General features: G+C 44.8%; 1 protein-coding gene across 1 annotated transcript in view; it reads left to right on the top strand.

Moving 5' to 3' along the window:
• Positions 1-14,858, top strand: part of LOC124741120 (mucin-2-like) — a 261,502-nt gene that overhangs the window by 19,470 nt on the left and 227,174 nt on the right. The gene's annotated exons all lie outside the window — the stretch shown is intronic.

The raw sequence follows: 14,858 nt of genomic DNA, 5'->3' as shown, positions 1-14,858 counted from the left end.
CCGATACTGTGACCTTCCAGGGTGGGAGTAAGGGGTGTGTTTCTGAAATTCAGGAGTCTTAATACGTTATTTTAACGCTACAAGAAAAGTAACTGTGGCCGCAGCCGAAAGCAGTGCAGTATTTCAAGATACAGGAAGGTATGTGCAGTACTGATGACCACGTGCAGTACGTGAGGCTGGGCGCAGATTCAGGTGCGTATAGCGTGTGTGGCGCGGCGCAGCGCAGCGCGCCCTTCTGTACGTTCACAGGTTCAGGTGGGGCAGCCACGCAAATTGCGACGCGACCCGACTGGGGCTCGAACACGCGCTGCCCCACCGTAACACCGTGGTGGGCTGGAAAGTGGGTGTGGGGGGGGGGGGGGGGGGAAGCAGTCCTGCCGGACGCTCACTTCGCCGTGGCGCACGAGGGCAGTGCAAGTGTTGCCCATCCGAAAAATACGGCCTCACTGTACACTGAATTTTATTACAGGGTGTATACGACCCGGAAGATCCGGGAAAAACCCGGGAATTTTTCCTTGTTTTAGTTTTCAGTTAAATTTTTGTAACATTCGCTGGTAAGAACCAGTACTCTGACAAAGGATATCACTGTGTCCCGCTGCTGCAGAAAAGCTCTTCAACAATGAAACATAAATTTTTGTCGTCTCTTTCTTATGGTTTCAGACCACCTTTTCGCACTTTTCCTTTCGCACTGCATCTGTAATTCCATCACTGACGCAAAATTTCCGCTCTAGCTATCTACTGCGCTTTCACGGGCTCGCTCATTTGCGAGCTTGCCTCCTAACTCATTCGCAGGACGGCCTACTTTTACTTGCGACCATTCCTAGATGAGGTGCCACTTCCCCCTGCGCAGTTCTCGTGTATACCCTTATTTATCTAAGATAGCTGCAATTTTTCGGGGAATCCAACGTAACTGGACTGCCTATGCGTATCTGTCGTGAGTCGTCCCTAAGTTTCTGTGCCGACAACTGCAACACACAGAATTTTGTAACTATATTTTCCATTTCCAAAACTCCTCTGCTCCGCGGCTGCAAATGCATCCGTAATGCTCACACATAGCTGATACACGATGTCAACAGATATTTATTCTAATCGTTTCCAACGGAGATGGCGGTAGTTTTGCAGGTGTGTGTGCAAACAGAGGCAGTAACTCAACGAACGTTGATCGTTGCCCCTCAGAATTCTCACGATGCGGAAATGACGTTCAGGTGGGGCATGATTAAACTTTGCCTCCAGGACACAAGTGACTCCTCCACTAGTACAGACGTGTTCGTAAGGTGCAAAAAACGAAATTCAAAACGACTGACACGTTGTAAAGAGTGATACAAGAACTATTTACTGCTAGTTTCACAGTATCGACCATGAAAAAGTGTTCATAGCTCATAACTTACGTGTTTTAGGACTTTGGTTTACTTGACCTTTTTTCTGTCACTGCCATTTGTAGAGATGTCCATTCTAAGTGGCTAATGAGCTATACATTACTGCAGCATCTGTAGCCTCAGAGACCTTTAAGCGTATCTGAACAGAAAGCAGCCTCAGCCATTTTCATTAAGAGCGCTGCAGAGACAGTGACTGTACACGATTTTTGAAATAAAAACTACGCAGCTAAAGCATGATTACGAAAAACGTTGATGGCTGTTAATATATTAGAATATCTTAAAGTTTCATTTAACGCCAATTAATCATGTTTATTCTTATGATGAACGGATTATACATTTTCGTCCCCCTTTATATACTGAATCACCTCTTCAGCCCTGAAAACTGCCCTGTCACCGAACGGTTCACAGTAATTCACTCTGTCCTACCTTCCTTTTCATAACGAATCCTACTCCCGTTGTACCATTTTCTGCCGTTGTTGATATTGCCGTATACCTGTGTGACTGAAACCCATGTCTTCTTCCCATTTCGCTTCACTGAACCCCACTGTATCTATATTGAGCCTTTACCATTTGCCATTTCAGATTTTGCACCTTCCCTACCACAAGTTCAAACTTGAGACATTTCATGCCCCAGGTCATACAACGGAAACCTTTCGATCGTTTTCCGCCTTTTCCTTTGGTCGCCTCCCCCTAGACAGTCCCCTGAAAGGGATCCGAATGGCTGACCAATCCGGAATCCTTTGCCAATGGAGGAATTATCAGGCCACTTTCTCGATTACAGGTCACACGTCCTTGCGTGTACATACATTCGAGACTGTTCATAGCGACATCACTTTTAACGACTTGTTGGCCGTGACACCGAAATCTAATGGTTCCGCCTGTGTCAACGCTATATTTATAAAGTCACTTAGTATGATGTTTAATCCAGTTTCGGGGAAACACATCGGCTGTAACGCCCAATGTTCGTTATTGGTTGTTGCGTATTCGTAGACGTAACGCTTATTTTCGAACTTTAGATTTCAGCAGATTATTGTCTTCAAATTATGCCTCACAACGAATACATCGTAAATGCAAAGTGCGTACGCACATCTTAGATGCGAAAAGCAAACAAATACAACAGATTACCTTAAGTAGGACAGTATATTGTAGTACGCGTTATTGTACTGCATTTAAAGTTAAAGCAACTGACTTGGCTGCGGTCATAGAAAACTAGAAAATTAAATCCCAATGTGTGCTGTTTTTTCAAAGAACAGAGATGGAGTAATAGGGTATTCTTCATTCATCTTTTGTGGTTACGTGTGTTAAGTACACGATTGGCCATTAAAATTGCTACAACACGAAGATGAAATTTAACCGACAGGAAGAAGATGCTGTGATATGCAAATGATTAGCTTTTCAGAGCATTGACACAAGGGTGGCGACATCTACAACGTGCTGACATGGGGAAAGTTTCCAACAGATTTCTCATACACAAACAGCAGTTGACCGGCGTTCCCTGCTGAAACGTTGTTGTGATGCCTCGTGTAAGGAGGAGAAATGCGTACCATCACGTTTCCGACTTTGATAAAGGTCGGATTGTAGCCTATCGCGATTGCGGTTTATCGTATCGCGACATTGCTGCTCGCGTTGCTCGAGATCCTATGACTGTTAGCAGAAAATCGGTGGGTTCAGGAGGGCAATACGGAACGCCGTGCTGGATCCCAACGGCCTCGTATCTCTAGCAGTCGAGATGACAGGCATCTTATCCGCCTGGCTGTAAAGGATCGTGCAGCCACGTCTCGATCCATGAGTCAGCAGGTGGGGACGTTTGCAAGACAACAACCATCTGCACGAACAGTTCGATGACATTTGCAGCAGCACGGACTATCAGTTCGGAAACCATGGCTGCGGTTACCCTTGGCAGACGGGAGCGCCTGCGACGGTGTACTCGACGACGAACCAGTGTGCACGAATGCCAAAACGTAATTTTTTCGGATGAATCCAGGTTCTGTTTACAGCATCATGATGGTCGCATCCGTGTTTGGCGACATGGCGGTGAACTCACAGTGGAAGCGTGTATTCGTCATCGCCATACTGGCGTATCACCTGGCGTGATGATGGGGTGCCATTGATTACACGTCTCGGTCACCTCTTGTTCGCAGTGGACGTTACGTTACATTTCAGATGTGTTACGACCCGTGGCTCTACCCTGCTTTCAATTCCTGCGAAATCCTACATTTCAGTAGGATAATGCACGACCGCATGTTGCAGGTCCTGTACGGGCCTTTCTGGATACAGAAAATGTTCGACTGCTGCCCTGCCTCGCACATTCTCCAGATCTCTCACCAACTGAAAACGTCTGGTCAATGGTGGCCGAGCCACTGGCTCGTCACGTCAGTCACTACTCTCGATGAACTGTGGTATCGCGTTGAAGCTGCGTGGGCACCTGTACCTGTACACGCAATCCAAGCTTTGTTTGACTCAATGCCCAGGCGTATCAAGGCCGTTATTACGGCCAGAGGTGGTGGTTTTGGGTACTGATTTCTCAGGATCTATGGACCCAAATTGCGTGAAAATGTAATCACATGTCAGTTCTAGTGGAACATTTTAACGAGAAACATAGGAGCAAGTGTAGGCCTTCCTGTAATTTATGTACGGAATACTGTCTTACCATTTTGGTTCTGTTGATTAAATTTTGTGATTCAGTAACTGAAGCGGAGGTGTGTCCTTCCTGGCTGCCCTACCTCACAGCACTCACTGCAAGTACTAAAAGTGCTCAACACGTTACCTCGTTCAGTCCAAGACCACCTTCAATATGAGTGAACCGTTCACGTCTTTGCTTCTTCTTTCTTCACTTAGTGAAGGTTTTTGCATTTTGATGGAATTCTATTGCTGTACGTAGCGGACAAACATAAGAAAAATTCCTCTTCAGTCCCTCTCCACAAATACCGCATTGTAAAAACTGTATGTAGGTGCACCGTATTTCTGCTGCTTTTCCGAAAGTCAACTCCAAGACAGCCTGAAATTTACAGACGTGAAATTATTATTAAAATCCAAAGAAAAAAACCGGTTTGTGCTACTGTCAGCTATAACTACCGTAAACCGTCGGTCCCTTCTACGTCGTTACAACCGGTTTCGACTGTGTGTTGTCTCTGATGCGGTGTACAATATATGAACACAGAAATCAAGAGTTTTGCTCAGTTCAGGCATTCGCCGGAACTAGCGAGGCCATCTCACAAAACACAGTAAGAAAAAAGGATCGTAAAGATTCCCGTTTTCTCTCCTTGTCTTGTTTGCTGCCATTTTCAATGATTATAATGCTTTTTTAAATAAAATCACAGTTAAGTTTTTGCAACAAATACGTACTTTCTCTTTCAAATTTTTGCAATGACAAAATGTTTTACCGCCTATCACAAGTGGTTTCCATTGCGCCCTGCATCCTCGTGCTGTTGATCACTGCTGATTCTTTGACATTTCTGAAGCAGTTTCGCAGCCCCCCTCTGGCCCCTTTGACAAGGCCGCTGGCGGAACGAGTGTGACTTTTTGTGCCGGAAATCTTTGGCCGCCATTGCTGATTGTTTTTATTCTACAATTAAATCAGTGGCGAGGATGGAACCGAAGACCAGGGAAATCGTGGTTATTAGTGAAATACGCGACGCGTAGACCGCGGGTGCAGTAATCTACACACATACGCACACACGCAAACGCACAGTGAGGAGGGGTGGGGCGGGGGATGGGGGGGGGGGGAAGGGAGAGTGCCGCTCCCAATGGCACGAAAAGTAAACAAAAAAAGGAACGCATCCCGCAGTAACAGAACAAACTACACGAAATGGCGCAAGGAGGAAGGGAAAGGGGTGGTGCAGAATGTCCGGGGGGCCCCCCCTATCACCCAAACGAAAGTACTTACGACGTAGGTACCATGTACTGAAATTGAAAGATATTTTGATTTCCAATCACACGACGAAAGGGGGATACGCCCTGTCAGTAGTCAGTTAGGCCAAAGATAGATTTGTACCTGCCTATAGCAGTTCAGTGTTAGCACTGGAGTCGTTACTCGGAGGCTGGTAGAGCTTTGGGGTTGCCATATTTCAGTATTCACAAGGTAGCGAAGCGGTAAATATCATAGAAAATAACATTAAATTATAATCAGTGCACAAAAACACACTCGGATTCAGCTGTGTCACCAAAAAATGGCTTTCATCAAGAAAACTATCGCTTAAATGGCGATGGCTGTATTCCTTTCAAAAATGTTGCACAGTTTTCTGTCATTAGTGGACAAAATGCCGAAAGGTGACCCAATCTTATCACCTGGGTAGTATCAGTTATGAAAGTCAGTTCCGATATGGAACCATTTTTTGGCTGGGGGGGGGGGGGGACAGGATGAGAGAGTGCATTCTGTAGTTAGTTCGTTTCCAAAAGCGCGCTGCTTTAATTCCTCCGAGCCGGCAGCGCCCTTCATCCCTCCCTCACCCTTTCGTACAAAATCTATTTCTGCTCTTGTGACACCGCAGCAACTGAAGCCAGCAATTCCATGCACAGTTAAATCTTAAAGATGTGTCCTCATCCATGCAGCGTCAAATGCCTAAACATGCACGTGTAAAGGAGAAACAAGCTATGTCAGAATTCAATCGTTTGTTGCTGCGCATTTTATTTTATTGTAAAACAACCAGTTTTCCTCGATTCTCCACCGACCCCGGGTAGTTCTGCGAGCCGAGCCGCTGAGCTAGCAATCCCTGGATTCGGGAGACGAGGTGGTTTGAATGCATCCGCCGTCAACGTTGATAATGATTTTCAGTGGATTCCCATTTTTAGTTTAGTCAAATGCCAGGGTTGGTTCCTTACTATAGCGCACAGCCAGTTGCTTTCGAGCGCCTTTCTTTCCTGACAGATTCCACTTCCCTTAAAGACGCAGCCCCTCTGCTTAAATGAAAGGAGCTGCATCGAGGGCATGCCAAGCATCTCTTTCGAGACACCCGGCGCTAAAAGCAACATGACAAATAAATGATAACCCAAATGCTCCTCATTTAGGGTCGCGCATGTCTGCTGGATTGTTGTGCAAGGCAGAAAATTATCTCCCTTATATTGCAAGAAGTGACAAATGCTTACTTAAATGAGAAAATTTGGGAAAGCGTAAGACTGGATAATTCCAAATCGTTTTCATTTTTGCCGCCAGAAATTATTCTACCTTCTCTGTCGAACAGACGTCTCTTCTCTTCCTTTACACTCACAAGGGCAGCTCACCTGCTCCCTACAGATTTATGGTCTCTGCAGGACCCGGCCAGAAGCCAATGCGACATAAATGGGGGCTCCAGAAGGCCAAGCGTTCAGCAAACGGCAGGTGTTTTGGGGCGGGTCGGACGAGGAATGAGTCATCTGTCAGCACAGCTCCCAGTCAGCGGTTGGCGCACCACAGAGAGTTCAGAGCGGTGAACCGAGGGTCCTGGGGCCGAGTCCCTACATGCAATCTTTTTAGCTTTTTCCTTTCATTTTGTGTGTCACATGCACTACAAATAAAACGGAATAATACTACAGACATTGTATTTATTAGTATTTTAATAAAGGGCACGGAAACGAATCGGAAAATAAAATTTGAGATTGCGAATGTAAGGGCTAGCAGAAAAGTAATACCTCAGAAATTTGATGTCTGATAACTCTTAAAGTGCTTTAAATAAATCAAACTTTATTAACGTTCTACATTTCCGCTGGATGGACAACTAGTGTAAATGTTCAGTTATGTCCCATTTGTTAAAAAAATTACTGTATTTTCATTAAAATTTAATCTCCCTTTATATTGGTTAAGGAGATCTACACCAATTGGCATTTTTATACATAGATCAGAGATTATAAGGACGTTTTGGAGTACTTGCACACCATTTTTTTACTGGCAAGAGTACTTCGTGTTTAACACGTTATTATAACTTTTCTGAGGCTACAATTATCTGCACCCCCAATACTGGCATTATTACAAGTTCATTTCTATTTGGCAACAATTCTAACCAACATAAACCACTGCCACTACCTGCTAAACACTGCACTTCTTCGTTACACACTAGCAGAATACTTACTGGCTGACTCAACATCTTTCTTTCATTGCTGGTGTCAGAACCCTCCTCCAACAAATCGTTCACAGCCTCCCTTCAATCGAAACCTTCTCTGTTTCCAGAAATTACACACATTTTTGCAGAATTACCCTTATCACTTTTCTTCCTCATACTATTCTATTCACTAAATGACAACTCAAATTTTTTCCAGCGTTTCGTCATTCTCCCTTTCCTTTCTGTCGCTCCCTTTTTCCCACAATTAGTTGGCTGACCCCGATTTGGTCACCATTTTCCTGCCTCTCCCTTGTAGCCTCACCAACGTCATTTATAGATGCTAGTATTTCCTCTACTCTGACATCACTAATCTCCTGTAATTCTGCACCTTCTGTACTTTCTCCTTCCCCAGAACATGACTCGACTTCAACTTGGTTACTAAAGACTTTCTGTCAATCGTGTTCTGTCAGATTTTCCGCAAATACATCACCCACTTCGTCTGCAACACAGTGCTTATTTTGTGTGTCCGTCCAATAAATCCCCTAAACCTCCGTTAAATGTACAGATTTGTATATAGCGCGTTCCGCCTGTTACTACCTTCTTTTGCTCCTCACTTACAATTCCTGTCCGTTTAGTTCTAACACGTACGTAGGGTTTTGCTAGCGGGTTCAAATTACTACTTCCCATCTTGTAAATGTTAGCCCTTTCACAGACGGCATTTAGTTTAACGGATTCTCCCATTCTGTACAATTTCTTATGTCCACCACCATTTGCTGTCACCTTGGCGCAACATCATCCTCTCACACCGGAGAATACGGTCGATAATTGTGCACCTGCTCCCCATTATTTCGCCTATCATTTGGTGGATAGCGCCACCTCTCGGCACCTCCGCCCCTGCTATTTCCACAGTACTCGCCAATTGTGTTAACGTTTACACTGTGCCGCGGTTCTGCATTGTTTGGTCGTTCGATACAACATCTACTTCTACGTGATTACACTGTTATTCACAATAAACTGTCTGGCAGAGGGTTCAGTGAACCACCTTCAAGCTGTCTCTCTACCGTTCCACCCTGGAACGGCACGCGGGAAAAAGAGCACTTATATTTTTCTGTGTGAGCCCCGATTTCTCTTATTTTATCGTGATGATCATTTCTCCCTATGTAGGTGGGTGGCAACAGAATGTCTTCGCAATCGGAGGAGAAAACTGGTTATTGAAATTTCGTGAGAAGATCCCGTCACAACGAAAAACGCCTTTGTTTTAATGATTGCCACTCCAATTGACGTATCGTGTCTGCGACACTATCTCCCCATTTCACGATAATACAAAACGAGCTGCCCTTCTTTGTACTTTTTCGATGTCATTCGTCAGTCCCACCTGATACGGATCCCACACCGCACAGGAATACTCCAGAATAGGGCGTACAAGCGTGTTGTAAGCAGACTTTTTAGTAGACCTGTTTCTCCTTCTAAGTGTTCTGCCAATGAATCCCAGTCTTTGGTTTGCTCTACCCACAATGTTATCTATGTGATCGTTCCAATTTAGGTTATTTGTAATAGTAATCCCTAAGTATTTAGCTGAATTTACAGCCCTCAGTTTTGTGACTTATCGCGTAATCGAAATTTAGCTAAATTCGTTTAGTACTCATGTGAATAACGTCAAACTTTTCTTTATTCAGGGTCAATTGCCACTTTTCACACCATACAGCTATCTTACCTAAATCATATTGCGAGTCAAGGCGGTAAATGACAGCATCATCTGCAAACAATCTGTGATGGCTACTCAGATTGTCTCCTATGTCGTTAATATAGATCAAGAACAATAGAGGGCCTGTAACACTTCCTAGGGGAACGCCGGATATTACTTCTGTTTTACTCGATGACTTTCTATTACTACGAAGTGTGACCTTTCTGACAGGAAATCACGAATCCAGTGGCACAACTGAGGCGATACTTCGTAGGCACGCAGTTTTGTTAGAAGACGCTTGTCAGGAACCGTGTTGCAAGCCTTCTGGAAACCTAAAAATATGGAATCAATTTGACATCCTCTGTCGATCGCACTCATTACTTTATTAGTATAAAGAGCTAGTTGTGTATCACGAGAACGATATTTTCTGAATCCGTGCTGACTGTGTGTCAACAAATCGTTTCCTTCGAGGTACTTCATAATGTTCGAATACAGTATGTGTTCCAAAACCCTACTGCAAATCGACGTTAATCAGATGGGCCTGTAATTCAGCAGATAACTCCTACTTCCCTTTTTGGGTATTGGTGTGACTTGAGCAATTTTCTTGTCTTTAGGTACGGATCTTTCTGTGAGCGAGTGGTTGTATATAATTGCTAAATATGGAGCTTTTTTTATCAGCATACTCTGAGAGGAATCTGACTGGTATACAATTCGGACGGGAGGCCTTGCCTTTATTAAGTGATTTTAGCTGCTTTGTCACACCGAGGATATCTACTTCTATATTTCTCATCTTGGCAGTTGTTCTTGATTGGAATTCAGGGATATTTACTTCGTCTTCTTAGCTGAAGGAGTTTCGAAAAACCATGTTTAATAACTCTGCTTTAGTGGCACTGTCATCAGTGACTTCACAGTTATCGCGGAGTGGAGGTTATTGATTGCGTCTTGCCACTGGTGTGTTTTATGTATGACCAGAATCTCTTCGGGTTTTCTGCCAGATTTCGAGACAGAATTTCGTTGTGGAAATTATTAAAATCATTTCGAATTGAAGTACGAGCTATATTTCGAACTTCTGTAAAACTTTGCCAATCTTGGGGATTTTGAGTTCTTTTAAATTTGGCATGCTTTTTTTGTTGCTTCTGCAACAACGATCTGACGCGTCTTGTGTACCATGTGGGATCAGTACCATCACTCATTAATTTATGTGGTACATATCTCTCAGTTGCTCTCGATACTATCTCTTTGAAAACATACCACAACTTTTCTACACTGATTACGATTTGCCTGCTCCTCCTCATACATCATCTTGTCAACTCTCTCCAAATAACTAACGAATTTATGGAAGTCATCCCTCGGAGCTGCAATAATTTTGTTTCGCCAGTTCATGGGCAGTTATAATACCTTACAAAATTCTTTTGGGTGTACATTTCCTGTTGGATCAAAACGTAAAAACTGCGTGTTAGCGACATATGATATTTCAGACGATTCTGCTACAAAACTACACCCACAAGTGTTAGTTCCATGTCTGAGGTTAGTTTCAACTTGGCATAATCTACTGCTATGCTCACCCGACTTACTTTCAACCTCTTCTACCTGGTTAGTCAGCTGAAGAACATTTTCTTCTGACACACCCACTAGGTCAGACACACTTTTTACTTCATCCATACATTTGGCATATTCTTTTATCACATCTACCCTTCGTTTGCAATAGTAACTTTTTTCAAGGCATCTGTTACTTCAATTTTTACAGTTCTAATGGATTGTTGAGAGTTATTCTCAATTTGAGAAATTTTGCCATCTACTTTACATTCTAACGACCTCAAATCATTTTCTCACTTTTTTTTTTTAAACCGCAGTTTGCCTTACAAGTTTTTCGTTGGTTTTCTGGCCAATTGTTTCCGCAAAATTAGTATGTTCATCTTTTATAGAACCCATTATAGCTGCAAACATGTATTGTATACATCTTGGTTCTATTTTCTGCATTACTCTTTCCTGTTTATGTTGCTCCACCGATACTATACGAAATTTTGTATCCAAATTTGACACATTTGATTTAGTTACACTCCCAGCATTGCCATCACAGAACTGGTTGTTACCGATTTCATGCTTCATGTCTCTTCCAGGCTCTACATTATCTCCACCAGAAACATTAACTGACGTACTTGAAGCAGCTTCTACTCCACAGCCCGTAAATAACAAAGAAACATCGTCAAAAATCTCCTCTTTTTACTTTAACATCTACTAGGCCTACTCCTCTCTGTTCAGCCTTGCTGGTTTGCGAAGCGCTTATATTCATTGAGGGTCCGTCCTTTTTTTTATCGTATTTTAAAATGTTTATCACCTTCCATGTTACTCTTTCAAAACACACACACACACACGTAACAAACTTACCTTTCACTGAATGCTGCAGCCTCGGCATGCTGAAACGGGAGTGTCAGACCACCTCAGCCTGCCGTACCAGTGTAAGGGTCCCCGCTCATCGTGTAAGTTGGCATCACTGCTCTTATGTAGTGCTGCTCGTTGATACCGCTATGACGTTGTCTGCTGCTTCGCTGCGCTCTGTATTACATGTTCTTTCTTGTCAGTCTCTCCGGCGTCGCGAAATGGGTTGCGTTCAAAATTCTCACTAAATTTCCCTCAACCACGGATTCAATGTACCACGGCTTTTTTACTGTTTCCCCGGCATGTGCTCCATGTGCGTCAGCACGGTTCCTGTTGGCTGCACCTACCTGTGAACTCGTTGCAGCAGATCACTGGTAGGAGAGCCGAGCAGAAACCTGCCATACTGCGACTTGCACCAGGCTGCATACAGCGTAACTATTCTGAGAATTGGGAAAAGGTCTTAATTATGAGTGAAAGGTAGAAGTACAGACAAAATTTTGGTATATTCTGAAATTTAGAATTAAAAGTTCACTGCCAAGCCCGTGCTAATCGTAACAGTCATGCGTAAACCCTTTCATTCACGTTAGCAAGTCTGTGGTAACGTATTTCCCGAAATCTGAACAGCTGCTAAGCAAGGATTGTTCTCAAATGCAAATGCTCGCCACACTATTAAGTTTATGAGTGTCTAATTAATACAATCAAGTTTTTGGTCATCGATCTTCTTAATGTGCCATGTGATAATTACTTACAAAATCCGTACTTCCTAAAACGTCTGCATTCGGTGTCTTAAAAATTTCTCGCACTAGTTCGTACAGCGTTTCTCAGTATAACAATGATCTACATATTTACACATTCACGCATCATTCACACTGCTGAAACGTATACAAAACTGTACAAACATAAACAAAAATCATTCAAGAAATAAACAGAACAATTCACGAAAACATTCTCTTGACCTGTTTGTTGAATGTATCTGTCCCCTACTTTACTCTGGTGGATGAAAATTAGAACCACGTACTCTGCTGAGCCCGACTCAGACCGTCTGCCACTGTACATGAGTCAGTCATTCTCCCGATAAAGTCTTGAGACAGGAGCTCACTCGTAGACCCCCTGTGTGAAACAACTCCTGCAAGGGTGCGTGCATAACTGCTAGTTAAATGACGAATAATACAGATTCAGGCCATAAAACAATCTACATCTACATCCATACTCCGCAAGCCACCCGACGGTGCGTGGCAGAGGGTACCTTGCGTACCTGCGTCGGTTCTCCCTTCTATTCTAATCTTTTATTGTTCGTGGAAAGAAAGATTGTCGGCATGCCCCTGTGTGGACTCTAATCTCTCTGATTTTATCCTCACGGTCTCTTCGCGAGATATACATAGGAGGGAGCAATATACTGCTTGATTCCTCAGTGAAGGTATGTTCTCGAAACTTCAACAAAAGCCCCTACTGAGCTACTGAGTGTCTCGTCTGCACAGTCTTCCACTGTAGTTTATCTATCATCTCCGTAACACTTTCGCGATTACTAAATGATCCTGTAACGAAACACTCTGCTGTCCGTTGGATCTCCTCTATCTCTTCTATCAACCCTATCTGGTACGGATACCACATTGCTGAGCAGTATTCAAGCAGTAGGCAAACAAGTGTACTGTAACGTACTTCGTTTTCGGACTGCATTTGCTTAGGATTCTTCCAATGAATCTCAGTCTGGCATCTGCTTTACCGATGATCAACTTTATATGATCATTCCATTTTAAATCACTCCTAATGCCTACTCCCAGATAATTTAGGAATTAACTGCTTCCCGTTGCTGACCTGCTGTATTGTAGCTAAATGATAAAGGATCTTTCTTTCCATGTATTCGCAGCACATTACACTTGTCTACATTGAGATTCAATTGCCATTCCCTGCACCATGGATCAATTCGTTGTAGATCCTCCTGTATTTCAGTAAAAGTTTCCATTGTTACAACCTCTCGATATACCACAGCATCATCCACAAAAGTCGTCAGTGAAATTACGATATTATCCACAAGGTCATTTATATACACTCCTGGAAATGGAAAAAAGAACACATTGACACCGGTGTGTCAGACCCACCATACTTGCTCCGGACACTGCGAGAGGGCTGTACAAGCAATGATCACACGCACGGCACAGCGGACACACCAGGAACCGCGGTGTTGGCCGTCGAATGGCGCTAGCTGCGCAGCATTTGTGCACCGCCGCCGTCAGTGTCAGCCAGTTTGCCGTGGCATACGGAGCCCCATCGCAGTCTTTAACACTGGTAGCATGCCGCGACAGCGTCGACGTGAACCGTATGTGCAGTTGACGGACTTTGAGCGAGGGCGTATAGTGGGCATGCGGGAGGCCGGGTGGACGTACCGCCGAATTGCTCAACACGTGGGGCGTGAAGTCTCCACAGTACATCGATGTTGTCGCCAGTGGTCGGCGGAAGGTGCACGTGCACGTCGACCTGGGACCGGACCGCAGCGACGCACGGATGCACGCCAAGACCGTAGGATCCTACGCAGTGCCGTAGGGGACCGCACCGCCACTTCCCAGCAAATTAGGGACACTGTTGCTCCTGGGGTATCGGCAAGGACCATTCGCAACCTTCTCCATGAAGCTGGGCTACGGTCCCGCACACCGTTAGGCCGTCTTCCGCTCACGCCCCAACATCGTGCAGCCCGCCTCCAGTGGTGTCGCGACAGACGTGAATGGAGGGACGAATGGAGACGTGTCGTCTTCAGCGATGAGAGTCACTTCGGCCTTGGTGCCGATGATGGTCGTATGCGTGTTTGGCGCCGTGCAGGTGAGCGCCACAATCAGGACTGCATACGACCGAGGCACACAGGGCCGACACCCGGCATCATGGTGTGGGGAGCGATCTCCTACACTGGCCGTACACCACTGGTGATCGTCGAGGGGACACTGAATAGTGCACGGTACATCCAAACCGTCATCGAACCCATCGTTCTACCATTCCTAGACCGGCAAGGGAACTTGCTGTTCCAACAGGACAATGCACGTCCGCATGTGTCCCGTGCTACCCAACGTGCTCTAGAAGGTGTAAGTCAACTACCCTGGCCAGCAAGATCTCCGGATCTGTCCCCCATTGAGCATGTTTGGGACTGGATGAAGCGTCGTCTCACGCGGTCTGCACGTCCAGCACGAACGCTGGTCCAACTGAGGCGCCAGGTGGAAATAGCATGGCAAGCCGTTCCACAGGACTACATCCAGCATCTCTACGATCGTCTCCATGGGAGAATAGCAGCCTGCATTGCTGCGAAAGGTGGATATACACTGTACTAGTGCCGACATTGTGCATGCTCTGTTGCCTGTGCCTATGTGCCTGAGGTTCTGTCAGTGTGATCATGTGATGTATCTGACCCCAGGAATGTGT

The sequence above is a fragment of the Schistocerca piceifrons genome, unplaced genomic scaffold (assembly GCF_021461385.2).
Source record: "Schistocerca piceifrons isolate TAMUIC-IGC-003096 unplaced genomic scaffold, iqSchPice1.1 HiC_scaffold_1870, whole genome shotgun sequence".
NCBI classification, from domain to species: Eukaryota; Metazoa; Arthropoda; class Insecta; order Orthoptera; family Acrididae; genus Schistocerca; species Schistocerca piceifrons.
This window is presented reverse-complemented; position numbering and strand designations above follow the sequence as displayed.